This window comes from Chrysochloris asiatica, unplaced genomic scaffold (assembly GCF_000296735.1).
Source record: "Chrysochloris asiatica unplaced genomic scaffold, ChrAsi1.0 scaffold00118, whole genome shotgun sequence".
Lineage (NCBI taxonomy): Eukaryota > Metazoa > Chordata > Mammalia > Afrosoricida > Chrysochloridae > Chrysochloris > Chrysochloris asiatica.
The window spans coordinates 3,215,845-3,229,999 of NW_006408636.1; positions in this window are offsets into that span (position 1 = coordinate 3,215,845).

Genomic DNA, 14,155 nt, shown 5'->3' on the forward strand with positions numbered 1-14,155 from the left:
CAAATGGGGAGGGGGGGACTAGAAAGGCAAGAAGTGACTGGCTTACAAGCTTTCAAGATGGAACCTAGAGCTAGGGGGCATGGAGAAAGGCAGAATCACCAGTGAGTACTATCCAATCTGTCTAGGCGGAGCTGATGAAATGAAATACAGATGGGTAACTCATGATACTGTAGTGAATAATGGTTATCGGTACTGATTATGAGGGTTGGAAATGCAGAGGTGGACATTTTGTAGCAAGGAAGGAAGTGATTATTTTCCAGTCTAGGAGCGGAGGTTTCTAGGACCATTAACGGAGAAAAGCTGAGAGCGGGACCCTATCCAGAGAAGCATAGATGCCTGGGATGGAGACAGAGACGATGACGTGGAATGATCAAGTGGCTGGGGACTTTGGATCCAGAGAGGGAGAGGGACTGGGGGCCAAAGACTGGGGGGGCGGGAAGGGGGAAGTTTAGAGGGTGGGTTTCTGGGATATGCCCTTTGGTCAGTGGATGACATATGGAGGGGATTGGAACCATGGCAATGAAATGATATACGATGGAATGAATGTAAACTAAAGTTCTCTCATGTAAGCTATCATATAATTCACAATAAAACATTTTTTAAAAAGTAAACCTAAAGCAATAAAACTTGTAGAAGAATAAAAAAAAAAAAAAAAAGATTGACTACTTTGGAGATGCAATTCTTTACCAGTTGTATTTTGAGTGTTTTCCAACCTGAGGGGCTAAACTTCCAGCATTATATCAGACAATGTTCCACGGTTACTCATAAGCTTTTCACTGCCCGCCCCCTTTTTTTTCATTTAGAAGCAGGTCACCAGGTTCTTCTTCCTAGTCTGTCTTAGTCTGTAAGTGCCACTGAATGCTTTGCACCGTTATTGTCCCTGCTAGTATTTGAATTACTGGTGGCACACCTTTCAGTATCATAGCAATCTGTAAGCTACCACAGTATAACAAATTGTCAGAAACATTTGAGGACTAAGATAATTGAATGTTGGAAAGAAGTCTCAATATTTGGTACTGGAGAAACAAATTTCCACATACATGAGAATAAGTTTAAGAGGACTTCCAGGAAGATGGTGGAATAGAATACTACACAAACCTTCTACAAAAAAATATATGAAAGGCCAAATGAAACAGATGATAATGTTGGAACCCTGAGCTTCAGAGGAGAGCATAAAGAAGCGGATTGAATACTGACTAGGAGAAGAAACTGAACAGGGACGTGCAGCAAAGAGACAGAAGGGTGTACTCTCATCTAGACTGACTTGGCACAGCCATCTTGAACATTTGTAAGCAGGATTGTTTCAGACAAAGACCTGATGGTACAGTGGCTGGTGGCAAGAAAGGCTTAATTCTCTCTTGTTCCCCACACTCCCATGATGACCAAATACATGGCCAACCCCACTCTCATCCATCCCTGAACAGGTCCTACTCTACTAGAGGTCAGAGCCACTCTGTTGTGAGCAAAGTGCCAGGTGCACCATCCCAGCAATTGGAGGATTGAGAACTCTGCTTCTTCAAACCTACAGAATGCACAGGGTAGATCCCTGGCCAGTCATAGACTAGCATGAATTTCATAACCAGCCACATGTCCCAGGTGCCCTGTGTAAGAGTTCCCTCTGGGAACAACAATCCTGACCTCAGTCACCTTTAGGACCTGAATGAACTAATTATGAATTGGCTGCCCTGACCATAGATAACATCTAGGCCAGACATGCCACCTTCTCATACTTACCCTTCCCACCTTGTAAGCTCTCTGGCTGGTAGGAGCGGCCAGTAGTTTTCTCCTCTCTGGGTCCAGCTGCTGGCCTGGTTGTTTTTCCTTTCATTGTTCTTTCTCCTCCTTCTCTTATGTTTTATTCTTTTTGTCTCCACTTTCTTTTTTCTTCTATTCTGTTTCTCTTTTATTCACCTCTCCTTTTTCTTCTTGATTTTTCTTTACTATTTTCTGTTTTTTTTTTTTTTTTTTTCCATTTTCTTCTTTCCTTTCCCTAACCTTATTCACTCTGTGTGTGTGTGTGTGTGTTTTCTTTCTATTGTCTCTCTCTTTTTTTTCTATTTTATTTTCCTTTCCCAATTTCCTCCTTTTAGTTAATAAATTCATTTTTTTTCCGTTGCTGACTAATTTTTTCTCCTCCTTTATTATTGTGTATTTTTCTGGTGTTTTTTTTTTTTTTTTTTGGTTGGTTGGTTGGTTGTTATTTTCCCTTATGTTTGTGTGAGAGTGTTTCTTCTTGCTCCACTGGATGGGAGACAGCAATTGTATCCATGTAGTCCAGCCTCAAGAAGCTGCATATGACATACATGACTACACCATCCAGCCAACAGCCACCAGAAGAACATAAATAATAAAGATTAGAGATAAATGAAACAGAGAAAAGAAAAATAACAGAAAGAATTAGCAAGCAGAACTTCCAGAAAGATGGCAGACTAGTCAAAAATGCTACATAGACCCTCTCCAAGAAAGATATGGAAAACCAAATAAAAGAGATGCAGGTGATAGTTTAGAAGCCTGAGCTTCAGATGAAAGGATAGAGAAGTGGATTGAATGCTTGCTAGGAAGGGAAGCTGACCAGATTCAGCAAAAAAGGGAGAAATACAGGTGAACTGTGTCAGCTGGCCAGGTCAAACAGATAAAACACAGCTATCATGAATTTTTACAAATGACTTTGGAAACAGAAGGTGACTTGTTGGTGCAGAGGCATATTGGTAACTGGCAATAAGAAAGGTATAATATTTTCTTGTTCCCTACATTTTCCTAGTGACCAGGGACATGGCCAGTTGCTAGCCTTGTCCACTCACAACCAAGCTCTTGCCCTCTAGGCAGTCAGAATCACACAGTGGTGAGCTGTGCTGCGGTGAGACACATAATTTTTAGTTGGGTGCTATCTGCACCGACTTTAGTGCCTGGATTTAGGTGAACCCTGTTTCAGACTTGCTGAGCTAGTCCTGGTCAGCCTTGGAATCAAGGCATGTGGGAATTCTCATGGTTGCCTGCACCAGGCTGCCTCTAGGCTGAAAAGACTGTGATTATAACTGCTTTGGATATACATGAACTACTTATGAATTGGGTGGCAAGAATAGACAATACCTAGTCTCATCCCTTGCCTAACCACCACTATGCTCCATGGCTTTCATGAAGCCACCAGAGTTTTTCTTTCTGGGTATGGTACTTACCTTGTTTCTTTTCATTGTTTTTGTTTGTTTATTCTTTCTTCTTCCTCCTCTCTATCCCTGATCTTGTTGTTGTTGTTGTTGTTTTTTCATCCATTTTAGCTCTGATTTCATTTTTTCCTATTTTCTACTGCTTCTTTCCTCACCCCCAACTTTTACTTTATTTCTTTCTCCTGATTTTTCTTGACTACTCTCCAGTCTCTTTGTCTTTTCTTCATCCCTCTCCTGAATTGTGTTTAGTGTTTTTACTTTCTTTTTATTTTCTGTCTTCTATTTTTTAAAAATCTTTCTCTCTTTTCTCTTTTTGGTAATTGTTATTATTTTTCTAGCTATTATCTGTTTTACTTCTCTTATTTTTTCCTCCTGTACTATTTTCTTTTTAGCAGATGTTTGCTTTTTTTCCCCTTCCCCTTATGTGTGCATGTGTTTTCTCTTCTTCCCTTATCCAACAGGGGACAGCAACCATGCCCATACAGACCAGCCACAAACATAAGCTCTATGGCCCCATCTACTTGACAAGAGCCAACACCAGCTATACACTTGCATACTGAAAACAGCTAACATTAGGCAAACCCACCCTAAACTGAGCTGCACAAACAATAAAGGGAGAACTGTCCACATGAGTCCATTCTTCAATCTTGCCAGGGAGGGTTGGTGAGTACCAAAAAACACACCAACATACAATCATCAATACAACACATATACAAAGACATCATCATGTCTCAGAGGCAACAGGAAATTTCACTTCACACAAAGAAAATACAGTGGGTTAAGCAAGTAAGAAAGTTGCAGAGCCAAAAAAATGTTTTTTTTTTTTGAGTAACAAAAGGCATTGGAAATACCTGAAAAATAATTCACAAGAATGATATTTAGGTACCTTCAACAGATTGAGGAAATGGTCAAGAAAAACAAGGAAGAATTCAGGAAAACTTTACAAAAATCAACAAACAAAACAAATGAAAGATTAGATACAATGAAAATAAAAATACAGAAAATTAATACTTAAATTTCAGATATGGATAACACATGAAAAGGGTAAAGGAGTATATTTGAATCAGTAGGAGCCATAATTAGTGAGTTTAAAGATAAATCTCTCAACACTAGAAAGCTAAAAGAACAATCAGAAAAAAAGAAGTAAAAAATCCAAAGAAGGCCTAAGATTTATGTGGGATACCATGAAGAAGAATAACTTAATGGGTGATCAGAATTTCAGAACAGGAAGACAAAAAGAAAAACACAGAAAAAAAATTGTTGAAGAGTTGTTGGATGAAAACTTCCCTAACATCATGAAAGATGAGAAGATAAGCATTCAAAATGAATGAACCCCAACCTGGATTGACTCCAAAAGAAAATAACCAATACATATCATAATCAAATTCTCCAAAATCAAAGACAAGGAAATAATTTTGAAAGCAGCTCAGGAAAAATGAAAAGTTGACTGCAAAGGAGAACAAATAAGACTAAGACCTGATTTCTCAGCAGAAATCATACAGCCAAGACAGCAATGGGAAATCATACAAAATTCTGAAAGAAAAAAATACCTACCAAGATTCATATACCCAGAAAAATGTCCCTCAAATATGACGATGAAACTAGAACATTTCCAGATAAACAGTAATTGAAGGAAACACTAAAGGAAGTTCTTTGGACCAAGAACCAACAACAGCTGACAACAACCTGAGATTAACATAGATGGCAAAACTAACCAGAACTCAATTAAGATATAGAAACATCCAAAGTAAAACAAACTTCAAGGTTGAAAATAGGGAAAGCGAGATATCCATTTATAATGAAGAAAACTACAAAACAAAACAAGGGAAGAGTGTTGTTGCAGAACTTCCTAATGGTGAGGAATCAGGTAGATTTCAAGAGAAAACAGACTGTTTTAAACTGGTGAAGGAATTGATAAATTACAGTTCTCAGAGGAAAATTTATAGCAATAAATGCACACATCCAAAAAGAAGAAAGGACCAAAATAAACCTTTTAACCCAACATCTCTAACACTTACAAAAAGAGCTGCGAAATAAGCCTATTGCCATTAGAAGGAAAGAAATAATAAAGATTAAAGCAGAAATAAATGATGTCCAAACCAGAAAAACAATAGATAGAATCAACAAGGCAAGAAATAGGCTCTTTGAAAATATTAATAAAATGGACAAATTATTGGCAAATCTAAAAAAAAGGAAAGGAGAAGATACAAGTAACATTAATAAGGACTGAAATGGATAATGTTACTACAGAACCAATGGAAATAAAAAGGATAAAAACAGAATGCTCTGAAGAATTGTACTCCAAGAAATATGAAAATCTAGAAGAAATAGACAAATTTTAGAATGAAAACAAAACAAAAAGCATTACCTACCTAACACAGACTGAAATAGAAAACTTGAACAGATCTATAACAAAAGAAGAAATTGATCAGGTCTTTAAAACTTCCAACAACAACAAAATAATCTGGGCCCAGATGACTTTACTGGTAAATTCTACCAAACATATAGAGAAGAGCTGACATCAGTTCTATTCAAATTATTTGAGAACATACAAAATGATGGGAAGTCCCAAATGCATTTAAAGAATTGGGAATAACTCTCATATTAAAACTAGACAAAGATGTCACTAAAAAAGAGAATTATAGACTAATATCCCTCACTAACATAGATGTAAACATTCACAACAAACTCTTAATCAACAGAATTCAGTAAAATAATAATAATAATACATAACTAAGTGGGATTCATACCAGTTATACAACGATGTCAAAGAACTAAACAGAAAATTTCAAAGGGACACTTGGAAAGACCAAGTCGTTCCAATAAACATATAATAAAATGTACAAAAACCTAGAGTTAGAAAAACAAAAGGTAAGAACACTCAGAATTTTTCAAACTGAAAGAACTGAAGAACGATTTCAAACTTCAACTTGCAATATGGAAGGATTCTATGGGCAAAATATAGAATGATGTAGAAAGCATCAAAATAAGATGGAAGGTATACACAGAGTCACTGTATGAAAAATAAATGGTCAATGTCCAGCCATTTAAGGTATCATATGATCAAGAATTGATGGTACTCAGATGAAGATAAAGAAGTTTGACACAGGAAGCATGCATAAATTGCTACAGTTTGAGGAACTGTACCTTTGTTCATGGATGAAGTTGCTTAAAATTCCAAGGGAATTTTGAAAGGGAAGGATTCTTTATATGATAGATCAAGATTGCCCCCTCACAGTACACTAGATTGATAGAGATAGGCAACTTAGACATTTGTCACCAAAAATGGGGGGCTCTAAAGGTACGAAGTAGCTAGCTTACAAGCTTCCAATGAGTGTGTTTAGTTTCAGAATGAGGGGATAAGGTAGAATCCCCACTGAATAGTTTTCCTCTTGTCCAGAGGATGGGGGAAGATGGGGATAGGATTTCTTTGATTCAATAGTGAGTAATTGTTACCATGACTGTGATTGTCACAAATGAAAATATAGAAGCTGTGAAACAAAAAAGGGAGTGGTTATTCTTTCATTCCAGGAACAGAGGATCCTAGGACCATGAAGAGGGAAGAGCATGAGTGGAATATGGGATTCTAGCCAGAAAAGCAGCAACAGCAGAGAAGGAGTCAGAGGAGATGGCATAGAGAGATCGAGCAGTTAGGGACGCTAGGCCAATGGAATGAGAAAGGCTGTGTGCCTGCTGGCAGGAGGCTGGCTTGCAAAATGTGGTCTTTGGACATTTAAATGAATACATATTTTCTGTGTGTTTTGTGTACACCAAAAAACAAAAAAGGAATAGAAGTTAATACTGTTACCTGATGGTGCATAGAGGGGACATTAGTCATTGCAATGAAACAAAATGTGATTGGTTGAGTATAAAACTGATGGTCTTGCCCTGTAAACTATCACTCAATTCACAATAAAAATGTAACAAAATCATAATAATTGATGGTATTGAAGGAAGAAGTTTAAGCTGCACTGAAGATATTTGTGGGAAACAAAGCTCCAATAGCTGGCAAAACAAAATTGAAAGCTTTCAACCATCTATGCCACTTACACATCTATGCCAACTGATTGGAAGAGATCCATATTTGTGTCTATTCCAAAGACAGGTGACCCAACAGAATGGGAAAATCATAGGGCAGTATCATTAATATAACATGGAAGTAAAATTTTGCTCAAGATAATTCACAAATGGCTGCAGCAATAATCACCAGGGAACTTCCAGAAATTCAAGCTGGATTCAGAAGAGGATGTGAAACTAAGGTTATTATTGTTAATTTCAGATGGGTCTTGGCTGAAAGCAGAGAACACTACAAAGATGTTTACTTGTACTTTATTAACTATGCAAAGACTGTTGACTCTGTGGATCATGACAAACTATGGATAACATTGTGATGAGTGGGTATTCAAGGCTACTTGGTTGTGCTCATGAAGAATCTGTACATAAACCCAAAGGCAAACATTTGAACATAATAAGGGATACTGAATGGTTTAGAATCAAGAAAGGTGTGTGCCCAGGGTTGCATTATTTCACGTTATTTATTCAATCTGTATGCTGAAAAAATAATTTGAGAAGCTGGATTATATGAAGAAGAAAATGGTATCAAGATTGGTGTAAGACTCATTGACAATCTGCAAGATGCAGATGATACACTTTTTCTTGCTGAAAGTGAAGAAGACTTAAAAACTTAATGATGAAAATCAAGACCATAGCCTTCATTATGGATTACATCTAAGTTTAAAGAAGACAAAAAATCATCACAACTGGACTAATAAATAGCATCATGGTTGTTGTTGTTGTTAAGTGCCGTCGAGTCGGTTCCGACCCATAGCGACCCTGTACAGGGTTTCCGAGGGTGTAAATCCTTACGGGAGTAGAAAGCCTCATCTTTCTCCCGCGGAGCGCCTGGTAGTTTCGAACTGCTGACCTTAAGGTTCGCAGCCCGATTCGTAACCACTACGCTATCAGAGCATCATGGTAAATAGAGAAAATATTGAAATTGTCAAAGACTTCATTGTGCTTGTGTCCACAATTAATAGTTATGGAAGCAGCAGTCAAAAAATCAAGTGAGAAATCTGTTGCACAAGACCTCTTTAAAGTGTTCAAATAAAGATATTAGTTTTAGGTCTAATATACTTGTTCCAAGCATAGTATTTTTCATTGCCTCATACCCATGTGAAAGTTGAACACTGAATCAGGAAGATCATAGAAAAATTGATGCACTTGTGTTATGGTGTTAGAGAAGAATATTGAACATATTATGAACTGCCAGAAGAACAAACAGATCTGTGTAAGAAGAGATATAGCAAGAATGTTTATTCTTCTCTCATATTTTGTCTCTCATACTTCAGACATATTAGGAGGGACCAGTCCCTGGAGAAAGACATTATGCTTGGTAAAGTTGAAGTTCAGTAAAAAAGAGGAAGATTCCCCAGGAAGATGGACTTACACCATGTCAGCAGCAATGGGCTCAAGTGTAACCACAATTGTAAGGATGACTCAGGACAGGGCAGTGTTTTGTTTTATTGTACATGGGATTGCTATGATTCAGACCCAACTTAACAGCATCTAGCAACAACAATAATGGAAGGACAGTTCAATATTCAAAAAAAAATCAACACAATGTAGCACATAAATGAAATAAAGGAAAAGAACTACACGATCATATCAATTGGTATAGAAAAGGTATTTGACAAAACCCAAATCCATAGTTTATAAAAATACAGAACAAAATAAGAATAGAAGGGAAATACCTCAACATAATTAAGGGCATATAGGAGTCCTGGTGTGGCACTGCAGGATAATGTGTTGGACTGCAAGGTCAGTTTAAACCACAAGGCCAGTGGTTCAAACCCACACTCCTCAGAAACCCTATACAGGGTCACTATAGGTCAGAACTGACTTGACAGCATATAACAGCAACAACTTATAAAACCAACAGTCAACATTACTCTCAACAGAGAGAAACTGAAAGCATTTTCCCTGTGAACAAGAAGTAGACAAGGATACCTTTTTCACCACTTGTCTTAAATATTGTGCTGGAAGTCTTAGCCAGAAATATAAGAGAAGAAAGGGAAATTAAAGGCATCAAAATTAGCAAAGAAGAAGTACAGCTCTCTCTATGTATGCTATACATAGAAAACCCCAAAGACTTAATGAGAAACTTAAAGGAAGTTATTGAAAGACTTAGCAAAGTGATAGTTCAATATCAACATACAAAAGTCAGTTAGATTCTTTTACACTAAAAAAGAGAGCTTTGAAAAGGAAATCAGGAAAACAATAGCATTTACAATAGTTACCCAAGAGTTGAAATCCCTAGATATAAATCTAAGCAGAGAAAAAAAAAAGACCAATACAAAGAAAACTATAAAATAGCAGAAAACAAAAAAAAAAAATCTACATAAGTGGAAGAATATGCCTCATAGATAGGAAGACTCAACCTTGTGAAAATGATAATACTTCTCAAACAGATATACATACATATTGCAATCCCAATGCAGATTCCAACATCATTCTTTAAAGAGATGGGAAAAGTAATCATTAACTTTGTGTGGAAAGGAAAGAAACACCAGATAGTCACAGCACTACTGAAGAAGAACAACAAAGTAGGAGGTCTCTCACTTCCAGGTCTTAAAACCTACTACCCAGCCACAACAGTCAAAACAGCCCAGTAGTGGTACAATGAAAGACAAATGACCAAAAAATATTAAATGGCGGGAAATAGTCTCTTTAACAAACGGTGCTGGCAAAACTGGATATCTAGTTACAGAATGAAATAAGATCCATATATCACACCCTATAAAAAAATGAAATCAAGATATATGAAAGACCTAATTGCAAAACCTAGAACTATAGAGATCACAATGAAAACAAAAAATAGGGAAAAACATGTCATTAATACACTAACTGAAAACATACAAATAACAGAAGAGTAACCAGATGACTGGGAGTTCCTAATATTACACACTTACGTGCATTACAAGATTTCACCAAAGCAGTAAAAGGCAAACATACAGACTAGGAAAAATTCTGACAATGACATATCAGACACGTGACTAATCTCTAGAAGTTATAGAAACATCAACACCTCAACAACAACAAAAAAATCCAATTTTAAAATGGACAGAGGACATGAACAGACACTTCATCAAAGAAGACATTGAGGCAACCAACTAAACTATGCTGCTACTAGAGAGTAACAAATCAAAACAACAATGAGACATCATCTCACCCAGCATTAACAGCAAAGTTAAAAAAAAAAAAAGAAGAAGAAGAAGAAGAAGAAAAGAAAACAACAAATGGGGGGAGGGTGTGGGGACACTGAAACCCTCATACACTGCTGGGAGCAGGGGTGGCTGTAAAATGGTGTAACCATTGTGGGAAACAGTATGGTGCTTCATCAAAAAGTTGGAAATAAAAATACCATGTTGCTGTTGTTGCTAGGTGCCACCATTAAATCAGTTTCAACATAATGATCCTATGTACAACAGAATGAAATAGTACCAGGTCCTCAGTCATGCTTACAATTTTTTTTGAGCCCATTGTTGCTGCCACTGTGTAAATTCATCTAGTTGGGGCTCTTCCTCTTTTTACCTGACCCTCCACTTTGCTAAGCATGATATTCTTATCCAGGGACTGGTACCTCTTGACAACCTATCCAAAGTATGAGAGATGAAGTATCATTATCTTCACTTCTAAAGACAATTTGGCTGTACTTCTTCCAAGACAGATTTGTTTGTTTTGCAGGCATGGTATTTTCAATAGCCCATGATACTTTCAATAATATTCTTTTACACCATAATTCAAATACATTGATTCATCTTTGATCTTTCTTATTGTCCCACTTTCACATGTATATGAGGCAATTCAAAATATCATGGCTTGGGCCAGGCACACCTTAGTCCTCAAAGTGACATATATGCTGTTTAACACTTTAAAGAAGTCTTTTCCAGAAAATGTACCCAATGAAATACATCATTTGATATCTTGACTGCTGCTTTCATGAGTATTGATTGTGAATACAAGCAAATGAAGTATTTGATAACTCCAATCTTTTTCTCCATTTATCGTGATGTTGGAGTCCTAGTGTGGCGCTGAAGGTTGGTTTGAACTCAGCCTCTAGGTTGGTTTGAACTGCAGACCTTGCAAGGAAACCCTATACAGGGTCACTATGAGTCAGAACTGACTCAACAATGCTAAACAACAATATCATGATGTTATTTATTGATTCAATTGTGAGGATTTTCATTTTCTTCACATTGAGATACAATCCATACTAAAGGTTTTTATCTTCATCAGTAATTATTTCAAGTCCTCTTCCCTTACAGACAACAAGGTTGTGACATATGTGTATCCCAGGTTGTTAATGAGTCTTCCTCCAATTCTGATGTTATGCTTTTCTTCATATAATCTGGCTTCAGGTATTATTTGCTCAGCATACAGATTGAATGAGTATGGTGAAAGGATACAACCCTGGCACACAACTTTCTTGATTTTAAACCATTAATATTCCCTTGTTCTGTTATAACAGCTGCCTCTTAGTCTATGTACAGGATCCTCACGAGCACAAAAAAGTGTTTTAGAATTTGTTTTCCTGATTTCCTTTAGGTATGTCCTCCTTTTTATTTCTTTGAGCATTCTTAGTGCTAACATTTAAATCTTCATTGGGTAATTGCATTATGTTTTCCCCCTCAGAAACTATTTCTGACCACTTGCTTTGTTTGTTTTCTTCATCCTTTCCTGTCTCTTTGTATGTTTTATCATTCACATAAAATGGATACAGCAGTACATTGACAGGAAGCTGCCAGAAATTCAAGCCAGATTCAGACAAGGAGGTGTAACAAGGGATATCATTGTGGACATCAAGTGGATCTTGGCTAAAAGCAGAAAAGACCAGAGAGATGTTTACTTGCACTTTATTGACTATGTAGAACCATTTGACTGTGAATCATACCAAAATATGTATAACATTGGAAAGAATGGGAATTTTATAACATTTAATTGTGATCATGAGAAACCTAGTTGTTCAGTTTTACTGAATGGTTTAAAATCAGGAAAAGAGTGCACTACAGCTCTATCATTTCACAATACTTTTTCAATTAGTATGCTGAGCAAATAATATGAGAAGATGGCTTATATGAAGAAGAATCTGGCATCAGGATTGTAGGAAGACTCATTAACAACTTGTGATATGCCAATGACACAACCTTGCTTGCTGGAAGCAAGAGGACTTGAAATTGTTACTAATAAAGACCAAGCACTGCAGATATCAGTATGGAGTGCACCAGAAAATAAAGAAAATAAAAATCCACACAACTGGACCAATAAATAACATTATGATAAATGGAGAAAAGATTGAAGTTATCAAAAACTTCATTTTGCTTGGATCCACAATCAATACTCATGGAAACAGCAGTTACAAAATCAAATGATGTATTGCATTAAGTAAATATGCTGAAAAAGACCTGTTTAAAATATTCAAGAGAACAATTTCAGTTTGAGGACTATGCTTGACCCAAGCCATGACATTTTCAATCACCTCATATGCATGTGAATGTCGGACAATGAAAAACGAAGACAGTAGAAGAATCAATGCATTTGAATTATGGTGTTGGAGGAGAATACTGAAAGTACCATGGACTATCAGAAGAATAAGCAAATTTGTCTTGGAGAAAGTATAGTCAAAATGTTTCTTAGAAAAGAGGATGACCAGACTGCACTTCATTTAGATGTGTTGTTAGGAGTAACAAGTTCTTAGAAGAGGATATCATGCTTGGAATAGTGGAGGATCATCTAAAAAGAGGAAGGCCCCCAATAAAATGATTGACTACAGTGGAAGCAACAATCAGCTCAAATATAACAACAATTGTGGGGATGGTTCAGGGCCAGGCCAGGTTTCCTTCTGTTGTGCATAGTGTTCCTATGAGTCAGAACACACTCCATGGAACCTAATAACAATAGCATGGATTGGAAATTTTAATACTATGAAAATATCAATAATCTCCAAAGTGATCTATAGATTTAATGCAATACTGATGAAAATTACGACAGAATTCTTTACAGAAACAGAAGAGCTTATAGAAATAAGTAAAAGAAAGAGGCCCTGACTAGCAGAAGAAATTCTGAAGAACAAAGTAGCAAGTTTCACACTTCCTGATTTCAAAACAGTCTATACAGCTACAGTAATCAAAACAACTTGGGATTACTTCAGAGTCAGGGCTTTATGATGAATTAGGGAGAAGTCCAGTGCAAATCTCTAGCAGCAATAACACAAAATACTGGATGAAGCAGGTTCAGGGGACAGTGCCAGAACTTTGCACTACACATAAGGAATATTTGAAGGTTTACAGGCAGTGGAATCTGTATCAGAAGCAAGAAAACTCGTGTTTCTCCTAATTTGCTGGACAAAGCAGCTCCCAGAGTGACTATCTTTGATGAGATGGAGCTGGGGAAGGATCAGAGCCACTATGGATGCTTGACCCATCCTCAGAGATAATGGTGTGGACATTCTTTTTTTTTTTTTTTTTTTTGTCTCTGTTCAATGGTCTCTTGCTGTCTGTGCACCTCCATTCTGGTGACTAGAGGGAGTGCCTGAGAGAGTGGACAACCACACACGTAGAATACCGACCCTGGAAGGTTCTATGATCCATGCACACAGATCTGTTCAGCAGAATTTAAAGGGAAAGGTTTGCTTAAAACCAAACAACAGTACAAAATGGATACAACCAGCCCTGATCTGTTAATCATTGGGAAAAACGCCTGAATGGGGGTTGTGGAGTGGAAGAGACAGATGAAAAAAGAAACAGACTGAAAATTAAATCCTAAGTTACATCATAAGGACCAACAATGACACCTTGAAATTTCTCAGGCAGCCTTGAGGGCAAGTAGCCGAGAGAGGGATGTTAAAGTCATACTCATATTAAGCTACAGAATTTTTTTTTTTTCCTTTTCTCTTTTCTGTGATTACAGACTATAGTATCTAATCAGATTTTGTT